This window comes from Dioscorea cayenensis, chromosome 19, assembly GCF_009730915.1.
Source record: "Dioscorea cayenensis subsp. rotundata cultivar TDr96_F1 chromosome 19, TDr96_F1_v2_PseudoChromosome.rev07_lg8_w22 25.fasta, whole genome shotgun sequence".
In the NCBI taxonomy this organism is placed as follows: domain Eukaryota; kingdom Viridiplantae; phylum Streptophyta; class Magnoliopsida; order Dioscoreales; family Dioscoreaceae; genus Dioscorea; species Dioscorea cayenensis.
Window position 1 is genome coordinate 7,934,705 of NC_052489.1, and position 16,019 is coordinate 7,950,723.

Genomic DNA, 16,019 nt, shown 5'->3' on the forward strand with positions numbered 1-16,019 from the left:
GAGGAGAAGGTACTGTAATCTTTTCAGTCCTCGAATGGCGTCTAGAAAACCCATCCCCATGATATGTTTGGTGATGTATGGGTCTGAGAAGATCACCCCACTCTCGCATACTACCCCTGATGCCTCAAATACTCTGCTATAAATAGTACCTAATACAGTGTTTGCTACAGTCCCCTGCTGCAGTACCGACCCCAAACACTCCCGAATCCATGCTTTCATCGAGGTAATGTAAATGGGCACACATTTATGTCGACCCCAAACACCCCAAACACATTTATGTCGTACACATTTATGTCGTATATCGAAGAAGGATGAAAACAGAGAATCCACACGAGCGTGCGTTAATTCCACACGCCCGTGTCAAAAATCCACAGGACGCCCACAGGGGCGTGTGGATTCTTGATTCCAGCCTTTTAAAAGCCAATTTCAGCAATCTTTTCTCCATCTTTTCCCCAACTTGAAAGAGGGCTTCAGCTAGGGTTTTGAGAGGTATTGGCTAGGGATTTGGAGAGGTTCTACGGCTCTGACATCGCGCTCCGTTAGGAAGAAGGTTAGTGGGAGAGCTATCGTCGGCACCGATCCGGCGAGGTGTATCCTAGGCCGGACGAAGGGACCCTTGGACGAGTAAAGGACTCTCCACATGACCATTGCCATGACTATCGACGGGGTTTTCTCTGGATTCTTTGCTTTTACATTTGATTTCATTGATTGTAATTAGCTCCATGGAGAGCTAAACCCCCTAGTAGGTACTTGGGTATTTGTGAACCCTAGGATGTATTCATTTCATTGAACCTCTTTATTATGCTTTCAATTAATTAATGTTCTATTTGAGTTCTAATCTTGAATGCTTGATTGTATGAATACTCCCTTAGAGTGACACTAGGATTGAGAGTTCTTGTTGGTAACCCTTGTGAGTGAGTGGCACACCACGAGAGTTAGACAAAGCTAAATTGGAGAGGGTTGAGAGGGTGAGTCAACAGGTAGCAGAGCGTCCCCTTTCCCCTCTGGTGTGATTTATTATACCTCCATTTACTCAAGTTCTTTACGGTCATAGTAGAGTGAATGGGCTAAAGGATGAACTACCGTTGGGGCTTAGTTGCGGGCAACGGAGTGAAGCGTTGAAGTGATTTTAGCACCTAGCGGCTTAATTGTGGCTAGGGACCTTCCACCTGGACCAAAGGGTTAGATCTACATTTAGGAAGAAGATTTATCACTTGGAATCCCTAGAACTCATTGCAATTCTATACGAATGCGAGGTTGAGAGGTTATTCAATTTCTCCTCCGGGACCTGTATAGAGTTAGACATGGTTGACCTTAGATTTGGGACCATGTATTTAAGGATCTCCATGACTCATTATTGCATCAGTTAGAAAGTATAATAGAGGGTTCTTGCACTTGAAATAATTGTCCTAGGCGGAACAATATCCGGGTACCCCATTTATATCGATTGCCTTACCTTCTCCTTTACTTGTGCTCTCTTTCTTGTTCTTTTACTTTTGTTATTTCACATCTTGTCACACATATCACTATTAATATTTCACTTAGTTAAGAAACAATTTAAGTTTTTTTATTCCCTACTCCCTGTGGAAACGATACCCCACTGATCTGGGATTTTATTACTTCGACAAACCCGTGTACTTGCGGGACATATGCAAAGGGCGTTGTCAAGTTTTTGGCCCCGTTTCCGGGGATAGGCATTTCGAGATACTTTGCACTTTGTTTTCTTAGCTATTCATTCATTCATTTTAGTTCATTTCTTCTTATTCTATCATCGTTTTTGATTTTTTTATCTTTTTGGTACAGCTCCAGGTTATGACTCGAGGGAACCCCTCAATATTGATTGAAGGAGATTCCGAGCTTGAACGTACACTTAGAAAAAAAGGGAAAGAACCTATGCAAGAACCATCTAATCTAGTTGATTTGGAAGTAGAAGAATCTGAAAACATGGCTGAATAGAATGAGCAACAGCGGATATTATTCGATTATGCCAGACCTTCAGTATTGGGGACACAATCGAGTATTGTGCGTCCCCCGATTACAGCTCAGAACTTCAAGCTAAATCCGAAATTCCTCCACATGTTGCAGCAATCCGCACAGTTTAATAGTTTGGCCGATGAGGATCCAAACAGTCATATAGAGAACTTTCTCGAGCTGTGTGATATGCTTAAGATAAATGGGGTGACGGATGATGCGGTCAAGTTGAGAGCCTTCCTTTTTCCTTAAAGGGGAGTGCGAAGCAGTGGCTACACTCATTACCTAGAGCATCGATTACCACATGGGAGGAGATGGTAGAAGCTTTTCTGGCCCGTTATTTCCCTCCCGGAAAATCTGCAAGGCTTAGGAATGAGATCTCGTCTTTTGTACATTTAGAATTGGAGTCTCTATTTGAGATGTGGGAAAGGTTCAAGGAGCTCCTGAGAAAGTGCCCGCAACACGGATTCCCAGAGTGGATGATTGTTCAAACCTTTTACAACGGGTTGAATCCGAGTACAAGGCAACTCTTGAATGCGACAGTAGGAGGTACCTTAGGTAGCAAAATCCCCGGTGAGGCCCATCAACTAATTGAAGAAATGGGGTTAAATAGCTACCAATGGAATGCTAGGGAGAAAAAAAAGGTGGCCGGGCTCCATGAGATAGATGCAGTAACTTCATTGGCGGCTCAAGTGGAATCATTGAGTAAAAAGTTAGATCTTCTAACTTCGAATAGAGTGGCGGCCATGACTACTTGCACAGGGTGTGGTGGAGGACATACTCCCTCTGATTGCCCGATCTCTAATGGTGATGCATCTTCGGTTGAGAATGTCGATTTTGTGGGCAATGCAATGAGGAACCAAGAGAATCCATATAGCAACACCTTCAATCAGAATTAGAAGAATCATCCTAAGTTTTCGTGGAGCAACCAAGGTCCAGAAAGGCCATGTGGCCACCGGGTTTCCAACAACAACAAGCCCCAAACATGGAAAACCGAGTTTCAAGTTTGGAGACCCGAATGACCAATTTGGAGAAGGCCTTTACTAAGTTTGTGCAATCGTCAGATACAAGGTTTCAATCAGTCGAGGCTACACTTCACAACCACACCGCCTCTTTGCACAATCTTCAAAATCAAGTGGGGGCAGATTGCGAAGTCTCGATCGGAAAGGCCACAAGGAAGCTTGCTGAGTAATACCAAGACCAATCCTAGAAAGCATGTGAAGGTGATCACTTTGAGAAGTTGTCGTGAGGTTGAAGGTAGGCTTCCGAGTGAGAGGCCCAATGAACACGCTTTTGAGGTAATAGAAGTTGAGCAGGGAGCAAGCAAAGAGAAGGAGGTGGCACCACCACCTTTCACGCCAAGAATCCTTATTCCCTCTAGATTGAAGAATGACAAAGGGGATGAACAGCACAAGAAGTTCCTGAGTTTGTTCAAGCAACTCCACATCAATATTCCTTTTGTTGACGCATTGGCCTAAATACCTAAGTATGCAAATTTCTTGAAGGACTTGTTGACTAACAAGAGGAAGTTGGAGGAGAGTGATTCAATGAGCTTAGATGCATCTTGCTAGGCGGTGTTGCAAAAGAACATGCCGAACAAGAAGAAAGACCTGGGAAGCTTCATCATTCCGTGTAATATTATCAATAAGGGTGAAGAAATGGCATTGACGGACATAGGGGCCAGTATCATCGTCATGCCATACACCTTCTTTTAGAAGCTAGGCTTGGGCGAGCCTAAACCCACTCGGATGACTTTGCAATTGGCGGATCGAACGGTGAGACATCCAAGGGGTATCATCGAAGATGTGTTTGTCAAGATGGACAAGTACATTTTTCCTGTAGATTTTGTGGTGCTAGACGTCGATGAGGATGCGGATGTACCTTTGATACTTGGGAGACCGTTCTTGCGGACTTCTAAGGCATTAATTGACATAGACGGCGGGGAGCTAACATTGAGAGTTGGAGATGACAAGCTCACACACAAGGATTTGTTTAACCAAGAGGTGGAAAATGCAGGAAATGTTGTTGATGAATATCTCTTGATTTCGATGATACTTTGTATTTTCTAGACACTATTGATGAGATTGTTGATGAATAAATGTAGGAAATGTTCAATCCGGACCCGTACAAGGATTTGTTTAACCAAGAGGTGGAAAATGAAAAAGTTATGATGCTTGGTTGACTAAAGAAGTACCATCTACTCTGGGGATCCTGAAGAAGGTGCTCTAGAAGATGAAGAGGGTGAGGAGATGCCACCAGAAATGCTCCAAGGCTGTTAGAGATGCGCGTGAACCGAACAAATTGGATGCACCATTGCTTGGTGGTCCCAAGCCTGATAACTTCCCCTCTACCTCCAAGAGACTTTATTCATCATGCTTTCAAGCTATGGGTAAGAGGGAAACCTTTATCTATGAACCCCTGTGAGGTAAGACAAGGTACGTCAAGCTTAGTGACGTAAAGCAAGAACTTCTTAGGAGGCAACCCAAGTGTTTACTATTTTCTTAGTTAGTAGTTTAGTGTTTGCACGAATAAAGTGTTGAGTGTTGGTGTCTTGATTTTTAGATGCTTTTGCTGTGATTTTATTGTGGGTTTTAATTTCATCGTGTGTTTTTATGTGGATTTAGTGAAGTTTTGGTCGTTTGAGCTATCTCTCTTGTTTTTTGCTGGTATAGTTTGCATAATAGGGCAGGCTCTGAGTGTGTAAACTTGTTCAAGAATTTTCTACAGAACCCATAGAGTTTTTTAAGGCATCCAGGGAAAATGCACGGGCGTGTGGAGATCTATATTGCGAGCTCATCCAGAGAAGGCATAAGGGTGTGGACTCACCCCTTTGAGCGACCTCGTGACTTAGCAACTTATCCCGAGAGCACACAGGGGCGTGGACTCGCCCCTGTGGGTGAACTTCTGAAAAAAGCACGGGTGTGTGTAATTTTCGCACGCCCATGCAAAACTCTGCAAAAGAGCTCTCTCCATCCTGAGAAGGTACAATGGCGTGCGCTTGCCCTGTGAGTTGGGCCTGTAAATGTCCACGCCCGTGCGGAATTTCCGCACGGGTGTGTATAACACTTAGCGATTTTTCTCGCTTGGACATAGAAGCCACATGGGCGTGTGGCTACCCTTGTGGGTCGGGCGCACGGGTGTGGCTATTTTCCGCACGCCCGTGTGGTTGCGTTTAGAGAGATTGAGTGTTATCCTGAGAGCGCACAGGGGCGTTCGTCTGCCCTATGGCTCTCCCCTGTGGAGGCACACGGGCGTGGGTAATTTCTGCACGCCTGTGCGGATGTACGCGAGTTCCTTTTAAAGTATCGCCGTTCCTCTTCATCCTATCATTCTCCATTCATCTGAGATCACTTTCACATCGTTTCCCGACCTCGTATTGCCGATTTGGAAGGATTATTACTTGGTTTTCAGACCAATTCAAGGTTTTCAATCTCAACTCATCGGTAAGCCCTATCTTTTGTTTTCTTTGCCATTTCTTGATTTTAATCGATGAAACTAGTTAATAATGCTTTGTTTCTACAAATAGAATGATTATGCATGTTTAGAACGAAGTTAGAAGTGATTTAACGGTGTATTTTTTGGATTTTTGAGGCGCGGCCGTGCTTTTTTCACGCCCTGTGGATCCACACGGGCATGCAGAAATTCCACACGACCGTGTGGATTTCTGCAGCATTACTTAATTAACTAGTTTGATCGATTTTCTTTCAAATTTTGCAGATTATGGTACCTCGGTCATGGAAGCAAGCTGAGAAAGGGCAGCGTTAGTCGACCCCCGAGTCCGAGAGCATGAGATTCACTATATCCAAGCATGAGGCTCGTTTTGAGCGTCTGTCAAGACTTCGGCTCGGACAGACTTGATTCCTGGACACGAGCATATTAAGAGATTTACAGCAAGGAGATGAGTTCACAGATGAGGTCAAGGATCTCATTTCGGTAGGTGGATAGAGGCAGTTATTGTCGACTAGGGAGCCAGCCATTCGTGAGCTTACACTTGAGGTCTTATCATCATTCGAGTTCAATAGATCTTATGCGAGATTCAACAGCCCCGACGCCGTTCAGTTCAGAGCATTTGGACATCACCATAGCATGAGCATTACTCAGTTTTCAGTTCGGCTTGGCTTGTATGAGGAGGTATTTACAGAGACTGAGGAGTATTCCCAGTTACCGATAGATTACCATGGAGCATGGACCCCGCAAAAAGCTTACCGAGTGTTGTGTGGTCAGGGCCAGTATGAGCCAGGGGTGTCCAAGGCCACGTGCTTTTCCCGAATTGCATACCAATATTTACACACCATTCTGAGTAGGTCGGTCAATGGCCGTGGTGATAGCACTTGCGTTCTGAGCTGGCAGGAGCTTCTGTACTTATATTCGATGGTGCAGCGCATACCGATTCATCTAGGGCACATCATCACAGAGTGCATTCGACATCAGGGGCAGTATGCCAAATTGGGAGCGATCTTCTCGGACCCCGACATTACGAGACTAGTTTTGGGCATAGGTCTCTTGGACGTGATTCGCGGGGCCGAGAAGACGAGTACACCTGCTCTCCTAAGCCAGTAGACGATGAGATTGATGGGTATGGTCTGTAGGGTTCGGATGGGAGTTTATGCTTTAGTTCTCCCAGCTCTAGAGATAGCTGAGGATGAGGGTGACGATGCCGAGGGTTCTTAGCCTGTTCCTGAGCCTTAGCCAGCACCGATGGAGACCAAGGCACCTCCGGTGGCAAAGGACCCACCCCAATACGTATGTTTTCACCATCTCGAGCCCATGACCGCTTTGAGAGGCTTGAGAGTACTATAGGGGTGATACGGACAGAGGGTGCTGAGGTTTGAGCAGAGATTGCTGAGATTTGGACTGCGCAGGCCATATAGTATACAGAGTTCATGGCACGTTTTGATATGTTACAGCAGATTTTAGAGCGAGACGTCGCCTCGTCATTTGTCTTGCGGCCGAGGACTCCTTGATAAACGCCTAAATGTACGTATTTTATACGTATTAATCTTGTATTACTTGTGTATATTTTAATGAATTGATGCCCGTTTAAGTCTAAATTGGTTATTTTGGTGTTACAGATCTTAAAAGAGCCGAACGAAGCTCAAAAATGCAAATTGGATAAATTCGACACCAAAAATGGCATTTTTGGGGTAGCAAGCACTGTAGCAGAGTCACTAGTCATGATGCGGGGCATTCGGCTGTGAGCTTCACGGGGTCCATGCGCCCGCATCGGTGACCGTGAGGTTTGCTGGAATTTCACAACTCTCGGCTTGGTTTGCCCGTGAGGTTTGCTCGTGAGGTACTGTAGCACTGACACCTTTTCTGGGCGAAACGGAAGTGAGCTTCACAGGCTCCATGTGCCCGGATGGAGCCCTTATGGACTTAACTGGGTATATATTGGCCTGAATTTCTAGGGCAAAAGAGAGGAGATTTTTGGAGAAAACTTTTGGGGGAGTTCTTGGAGCCGACTTCCACCAGTTCAGAGGAGGCAAGATCACACGTTTTGGAGAAGGGGAATCAAAGGGAGAAGCTTGGTTTGGCTAAATCTTCATCGATCTCTTATTTGGAAAGTTGTAGACGACAAGGGAAGCCGCCCCAATCGCGGCGTCCGTGGAAGCCTTCCATCTCACTTGGCTTGTCATCTCACTTCTATTATTTGAGGGAGTTTCCTTATACTATTTATAGTTGTTTTCATGGACCTATTGTTTGTATTTGTTTGCATGGATGAGTAGACCCCAAGGTCACCAGGCCGGTGAACCTTGGGGTGAACTTGTGTATTTGGATGATCTAATTTTGTCTATTGTAATTGTTGTGTGTTTGTGATTCATTCTTGGTGCATTTAATGTGTTGCTTACATGAGAACTCTGTAAACCAACTCCTAGGTTGTACTTGGTAGTGTGACCATCGCCCTTGTACTAGACACACAAAGTTTGGAAGGGATTCATGTACGAATATGCCGTGACCATCTGGTATTTTGTACCCCTCCAATATTAGGGCTAGACCAAGTTGTGTTCCGGCTCTAATTAGGGATTTCCACATTTGCTAATGCAATCGTATGAGGATTTGATCGGAAGAAATTTTGTATCAATACTTATACCGGATTAGGGGTCAATTGCCTTGACCATCGGGTTGATCTAATTTAGGAAATCTCTAGGTCCAAACCCTCAATTGCATGACATTCTTAGCATCCTTTACACTTTAGTAGCCTCTAGGGAATCCGCATCTGTGACCACTTCTTTCCCCTGATTTTATACCCTTGCCTTATTTTAGACTCCACTTGTAGTTTTTTCATTATAATTAATAGATTAGAGAAACCCTTTGAATCTTTCGGCTAGACAATACGCGAAGAGGAAGTAAGGGTAGATCCTTGGGCCCACGGAATACGACCCTCTCGTGCTCGCATGAGAAGTATTACTTGATGACCCGTGCGCTTGTGGATCTTGCACCACTCCTCAAGCCCCTCCGGCATCACCATCACCACCTCTACCAGTACCCTTGGATCTAGCACCCGTAGCAGCAGAGGAGCCAGAGCGTGGCACCGATACTTGATTTATTTTCCTTCGTCCTATTACTTCTGCATTTTTATTCCGGACTTGTATACTCAGAAAGGACTTTCCTTCTAAGTTTATTTTCATTTTGTGTTCTTGAGTTGTATTCATTGCCTTATCTTTTATATACTCGAGTTGTTTTTGTTTTATTGAGCTTCACTGAACCCCCTCCTGTATGCGTGCAGATGGTCTTGTCATCATGGGAATTGAGTCTTTGTCATGGACACGGCCAATGGTGATTCGGCACTTGGGCATGTATGCTTCACAACCCGTTGGAACATCGCTCCCAAGGATTTAGCTCCATCAAATGCAACACTAGAAGTAAGGGGAGTATTGTTTTGATTGCTTCTCCCACATTTGTTCTTGATTGATATACATTATGAGTGCGCTTGCATGTGTACATTGGGGACACTGTACAACTTAAGTGTGGGGGGAGTTTCATAGTGCACACATCTCTTTTTATATTAATTTTGATTGATATACATGCTCACATAGCCAATGGCAGTTCAACTTAATTGCAATGATTGTATTCTTGAGTTTAGGAGAATTTTTAACATTGAATGTCTTCATGCTCTAGTTTTTGCTTGAATTTGTAGGAATGTTTGCTCGATTGACACTTGTTGCACTACTTACTCTTTAAACTCTTTTGGAAACTCATGTTCGATGTTAAAGGGACTACTTATTGTTGTTTCTTTTGTTATTTGTGAAAAAAATGGTGAAATGAAAAGAAAGAACAAAATAGTTTTATTGTTTATTTGTGCTTATTTGGTGGAAAGAGCTACCACCTATAAAGTATGAAGCTACTCTCATAAGTCGGATACTAGTTATGCCCTAATGAGAGAAAGAGCTATCTCATAGGATGAGTGAAAGCTACCACTCCAATAGAAAGAGCTACCACCTTGAAAGTGTGAAAACCACCTTAGCGGCCGCTTTGGAAAAGGGTACCTTTGAGGATGTGTGAAGCTACTACCATCTTTGAAATTTTGTTACTTTTTGTAGATAAATAAGTCCCTTGTACTTAGAACTTTGAGGAGTATACTTTGGGTTGTTTTGAGTGAGTTCACACACTTACACGATTTCGGGTTTGTTGTTTTTTTTTTATTCAAGTTTTTAGCTAGAGCATTGATTTTTCGTATTTAGCGTTGAAATTTCCCTTACTTGTAGAATGCTCTCTTTGTATGCTTTGGTGAACCTAAGGCCAAGAACTTCCAATATTTCCGTCATCTATGCACATAATGTTTTAATTTTTGCTTGAGGACAAGAAAAACCTTAAGTGTGGGGGAGTTTGATAAGTGCTTGTGCAATAAGAATGGGAAGTGTTCTTTCTTTATGATGAGCATTACTTTTATCGGGTTTTAGCACTAATATGTGTGTATTTATGTTACTTCATGTAGATAGGGCTGTGAGGCCGAATATTAGAGAAAGAAGCCAATGTGGCTCGTAAATGCACCATTTGGAGGAAATCTTGAGAAGGTTCAAACGCGAAGACAAAAGTCGGGTTCAAAATGCGGGAATGTGTGCTAACCTCCTCGTATTCAAGTTAGCACAATGATTTGGAGAGGCACAAAGGCAGTTACATTCAAGCATTCAGGCTTATGCATGTACAGAGAGATCTCCACCAATATGTCCGTTATTGAAGAAGCAAAGAGATCTACGACGTAAACGTGTACCCGTTTATTTTACCTCGATGAAAGCATGGATTCAGGAGTGTTTCGGGCCGGTACCATAGCAGGAAACTATAGCAGGTACTGTTCACAGCCGGCCGAAGAAGGATGAAAACAGAGAATTCACATGGGCGTGCATTAATTCCACACGTCCATGTGAAAAATCCATAGGGTATGTGGATTCCCGATTCCAGCCCTTTAAAAGCCGATTTCAGCCCCGATTTAATCATTCTTTTCTCCATCTTTTACCCAACTAGAGAGAGGACTTCAGCTACGGTTTTGAGAGGTATTGGCTAGGGATTTGGAAAGGTTCTACACCTCTGACATCGCACTCCATTTGGAAGAAGGTTTTGAGAGTTATTGGCTAGGGATCCTGCGAAGTGTATCTTAGGCCAGACAAAGGTACCCTTAGACGAGTAGAGGACTCTCCACATGACCATCGCCACGACTATCGATGGGTTTTTCTATGGATTCTTTGCTTTTACAGTTAATTTCATTGATTGTAATTAGCTCCATGGAGAGCTAAACCCCCTAGTGGGTACTTGGGTATTTGTGAACCCTAGGATGTATTCGTTTCATTGAACCTCTTTATTACGCTTTCAATTAATTGATGTTTTATTTGAGTTCTAATCTTGAATGCTTGATTGTATGAATACTCCCTTAGAGTGACACTAGGGTTGAGAGTTCTTGTTGGTAACCCTTGTGAGTGAGTGGCACACCACGAGAGTTAGACAAAGCTAGATTGGAGAGGGTTGAGAGGGTGAGTCGAGAGGTAGCATAGCGTCCCCTTTCACCTCCAGTGTGATTTATTCTATCTCCATTTTCTCAAGTTCTTTGTGGTCATAGTAGAGTGAATGGGCTAAAGGATGACCTTCCGTTGGGGCTTAGTTGCGGGCGCAACGGAGTGAAGCGTTGAAGTGATTTTAGCATCTAGGGGCTTAATTGTGGCTAGGGATCTTCCACTTGGACGAAAGGGTTAGGTTTACATTTAGGAAGAAGATTTATCACTTGGAATCCCTAGAACTCATTGCAATTCTATACGAATGCGAGGTTGAGAAGTTATTCAATTTCTCCTCCAGGACATGTATAGAGTTAGGCATGGTTGACCTTAGATTTGGGACCATGTATTTAAGGATCTCCACGGCTCATTATTGCATCAGTTAGAAAGTATAATAGAGGGTTCTTGCACTTGAAATAATTGTCCTAGGCGGAACAATATCCGGGTACCCCGTTTATATCGATTACCTTACCTTCTCCTTTACTTGTGCTCTCTTTCTTGTTCTTTTACTTTAGTTATTTCACATCTTGTCACACATATCACTATTCATCTTGTACTTAGTTAAGAAACAATTTCAGTGTTTTTATTCCCTACTCCCTGTGGATACGATACCGCGCTCATCTGGGATTTTATTACTTCGACAAACCTGTGCACTTGCAGGCCATACACAAGGGGCGTTGTCATGGATACTCACAGGGGTACTCATAGGGGCACTAACATACCCTTGTGTCTTCTCAGGATGGAGTCTGAGAACTCTACAGAGATCCACATGCCCTTGTGGAAATTACCCATAGGAGTGTGACCGTCACAAAGCCGTTCACAAGGGTATTTACAAGCCCCTGTGTCCTCTTGGGATGAGCTCTGAATAGAAACACACGCCATTGTGAAAATCCCACACGGCGGTATGTATTCTCTGGATGACTTAGAAAAAATTATAGACTCTACAGAAAAATTTCTACACTCATACACACACAGAGCCTGCATATACTATGAAAACAGACTAGAGAATCATGAAAAATACAGTCAAATGACCAAGAAACTTCGCCAATCACAGTTAGGCACACTAAAACACCAACCATCTATAAGAAAAACACAGCGATAGCATGCAAAAGTCAAGACACCAACACTCAAGATCTTATTCATGCAAGAACTAAACTAAAAACCTAGAAAACAGTAAAGACTTGGGTTGTCTCCGAAGAAGCGCTCCTTTAATGTCACTAAGCTTGACGTAACTCTTCTAATATCACGAGGTTTAATAGATGAAAGTTGCCCTCTTACCTACAACTTGAAAGCATGATGCAGATAATTGTTTCAAGTAAGAGGGAAAGTTATTGAGCTTGTTACCACACAAGGGTCCGTCACCCTTACTCCGTGCTTGCATAGCTTGATTAGCCTTGGGGCGCTTCTTGTGAAGTCTCCTTGCTCTTTTCATCTTTTGGACCATCCTCTTCATGATCCCCAGGTAGGTTGCACCTTGTCCTCTAGACCAAGTGTCAAAACTTCTTAATTCTCCACCTCTTGATTTAGCAAGCCCTCAAACAGGTCAGAACACATCATTTCCTACATGTATTTATCAATTATCTCATCAGTAATGTCAAGAAAGTACAATTTATCATCAAAATCAAGAGAATGTCGCATGTCTTTAGTGAGGCGGTATGTCAACTTGTCATTACCAACTAGTAATGTTAACTCCCCACCGTCAATGTCAATTAGAGCCTTGGAAGTGCGCAAGAATGGCCTCCTAAGTATCAATGGAACCTCGGCATCCTCATCAACATATAACACCACAAAGTCCACAGAAAATATGTACTTGTCAACTTTCACAATTGCACTTCAATGATGCCCCTCAGATGTCTAACTGTTCGATCGGCCAATTTAAGTGTCATTCGAATGGGTTTAGGCTCTCCCAAGCCCAGCTTCTGAAAGAAAGTATAAGGCATGATGTTGATTATAGCCTCTGAATCCGCCAATGACTTTTCTTCTCCCAAATTACCAATGTTGTATGGAATGATAAAGCTTCCAGGGTCCTTCTTCTTGTTCGACATATTCTCTTGCAACACAGCCGAACAAGAGGTATCTAAAATCACAGATACACTCTCCTCCAACTTCCTCTTGTTGGTAAAAAGGTCCTTGAGAAACTTTGCATAGCAAGGCATTTGAGACAACACCTCCACAAATGGGATGTTGATGTGCAACTACTTGAATAGATCCAAGAACTTCTTGTATTTCTCATCATTTTGGTCATTCTTTAATCTTGAACGGTAAGAGATTCTTGGCTTGTAAGGTGTGGGTGCCACCTCCTTGTCTTTTGCTGTATCCTCAACCTCCACGACCTTAGGCAACTCCACATTAGTCTTTTCACTAGGGAGCCTACTTTCAACTTCATGACCACTTCTCAAAGTAATCGCCTTCACATACTCTCTTGGATTGGTCTCTGTGTTGCCAGGCAAACTTCCTTAAGGTCTTTTCGAGAGTGACTTCGCAATTTGCCCCACTTGGTTCTCCAAGCTGTGCAATGAAGCGGTGTGGATGCGAAGTGTGGCTTCAACTAATTGAAATCTTGTATCCGATGACAAAATGAACTTGGTCAAAGCTTTCTCTAAGTCAGTCATCCGGTTTTCCAACCCTGAAACTCTATTGTCCATGTTCCAGGCTTGTTGTTGTGCCATAGTCTTTGTTGCCTTTTGAGCATTCCACAAAAGGTTTGGGTGGCTGCTCCACCCCGGATTGTAGGTATTGCTATATAGATTTCCTTGACCTCTCATTGCAATACCTACAAAATTAACTTTTTTCCTCGAAAGTAGTACCACCAATCGAAATAGGGTAATCAGAAGGCGCATGTCCTCCCCCACACCCAGTGCAACTCATCGCGGCCGCCGCTTTAGGAGAAGTTAGATTGCCTAACTTCTTGCTCAAAGACTCAACCTGGGCCACCAATGATGTGACTGCATTAATCTCATGAAGTCTAGCAACCTTCTTTCTATCCCGTGTGTTCTACTGATAACTGTTCATAGCTATTTCTTTGATGAGATATCTAGCTTCTTAATGGGTCTTGCTTCCTAAGGTAGGTACCTTTGGCTGCAGCATCAAGTAACTGCTTCGTGCTTGGGTTCAAACCACTATAGAAGGTTTGAATAATCATCCACTTGGGGAACCCATGTTGAGGAGATTTCTGCAAGAGCTCCTTAAACCTATCCCATGTCTCAAAAAGAGACTCCAATTCTGTTTGTACAAAAGAAGATATCTCATTCCTAAGCTTCGCATATTTTTCAGGAGGGGAAATATCGGGCAAGAAAAGCTTCTACTATCTCCTCCCATGTAGTGATCGATGCTCTAGGTAATGAATGTAGCTAGTGCTTTGCTCTTCCTTTCAAGGAAAATGGGAAGGCCCTCAACTTGATAGCATCATCCGTGACACCATTAATCTTGAGCATGTCGCACACTTCTAGGAAGTCCTTAATGTGATTATTTGGATCCTCATCAACCAAACCATTAAACTGTGCTAATTGTTATAACACCTTGATGAAGACTGGCTTAAGCTCAAAATTTTAAGCCGTAATCGGTGGCCTCACAATACTGGATTACATTCCAAGAACTGCGAGTTTGGCATAATTTGAGAGTGTCCTCTACTGCTCATTATGTTCAGCCATTTTATCAAACCCTTCAACTTCTATTTCAGCTTGATTAGACTGTTTTTGCACAGGTTCTTTTCCCTTTCTATGAATTCTCCTTCCAATGTCCGGATTACCTTCAACCAATGTCGAAGGGTTTCCTCGGGTCATAACCTGGAGCTGCATCTAAAGAAAGAAAAACAAATTAGAATGATGGAAGAACAAGAAAGTGTGAAATAGAATAAGTGATGAATAGCTAAAATAGCAAAGTGCAAAATGCTTCCAAAACGCCTATTCCCCAGCAACGGCACCAAAAACTTTGACACAACCCTTGCGAGTGCATACCGCAAGTGCACTGGTTATCAAAGTAATAAAGTACCCTGGTGAGTGGGTAGTCGTATCCACAGAGAATAGTGCTCAGAAACACAAGTATTGATATTTAGCTATAGTGAAGATGATTTAATAGTAATGTAAACAATATCAATACAAATAGATATAAAGTAAAGAAGAAAAAGACGCAATTGAATAATAGTAGAGGCAATCGATAAAATTGGGGCACCCAGACATTGCTCACCCTAGGACTATTGTTTCACATGCAAGATCAATCATTATATCTCCTAACTGATGTCTAATGAGTCGTGAAAATCCTAAGACACACAGTCCCAAACCTAAGGTCAACTATGACTAACCCTCACATTATGACCTACTAGAAAGGGATACTCTCAATGCTTCACACTGTGTCGAGTTGCATGAAGGTTTAGGGATTCTAAGTGATAAACCATATTCCCTAATATAGATCTAACCCTTTGTTCCAGGCAAAAGACCCCAAGTCACAATTAAGCCCCAATACTAAGCATTACTTCAACCCTTCACTCTATTGCTTGCACAACTAAGCCCTAATAGAGTTTGTCCCTCAGCACTTCACACTATTATGACTGCAAAGAACTCTTGGAACGTGGAGGTAAGATAAATCACATCGGAAGGAAAAGGGGACGTTCTGCTACCTCTCGATTCACCCTCTCGACCCTCTCCAACCTAGCTTTGTCTAACCCTCATGGTGTGTCACTCATCCACAAGGATTACCAAGATAGATTCTCAACCCTAGTGTCACTCTAAGGGAAAATAAATTCAACAAGTATTCAAGGGTTGGAACTCAATTAAAAACATCAATTAAAGAAAAATAATGAAAAATCAATGAAATAAAATCATCCTAGTGTTTACAAGTCCAAGAACCCACTAAGGATTTAGCTCTTCATGGAGCAAGATACAATCAACAATGAAATTAAATTTAAAAGCATGCAATCCATAAGAAAAACCCCTTGTGGTTCGTATCGATGTTCTTGTGGAGTTGCCTCATCTTCTCCAAGGGTTCCCTCATCAAGCCTAGGGCACACTTCGCCGAATCGATGCCGACAAAAGCTCCCCCAATAACTATCTTCCGAAGAAACATGAT

General features: G+C 42.9%; 2 non-coding genes across 2 annotated transcripts; one reads left to right on the forward strand and one right to left on the reverse strand.

The window, feature by feature from the left end:
* Window positions 1-2,333: 2,333 nt before the first annotated feature.
* Window positions 2,334-2,440, reverse strand: LOC120250771. Its single transcript, XR_005533109.1, has one exon. It is a non-coding gene; the product is annotated as a small nucleolar RNA R71 (small nucleolar RNA).
* Window positions 2,441-14,107: 11,667 nt separating this feature from the next.
* LOC120250805 lies at window positions 14,108-14,214 on the forward strand. The gene has a single exon (XR_005533141.1). It is a non-coding gene; the product is annotated as a small nucleolar RNA R71 (small nucleolar RNA).
* Window positions 14,215-16,019: the final 1,805 nt, after the last annotated feature.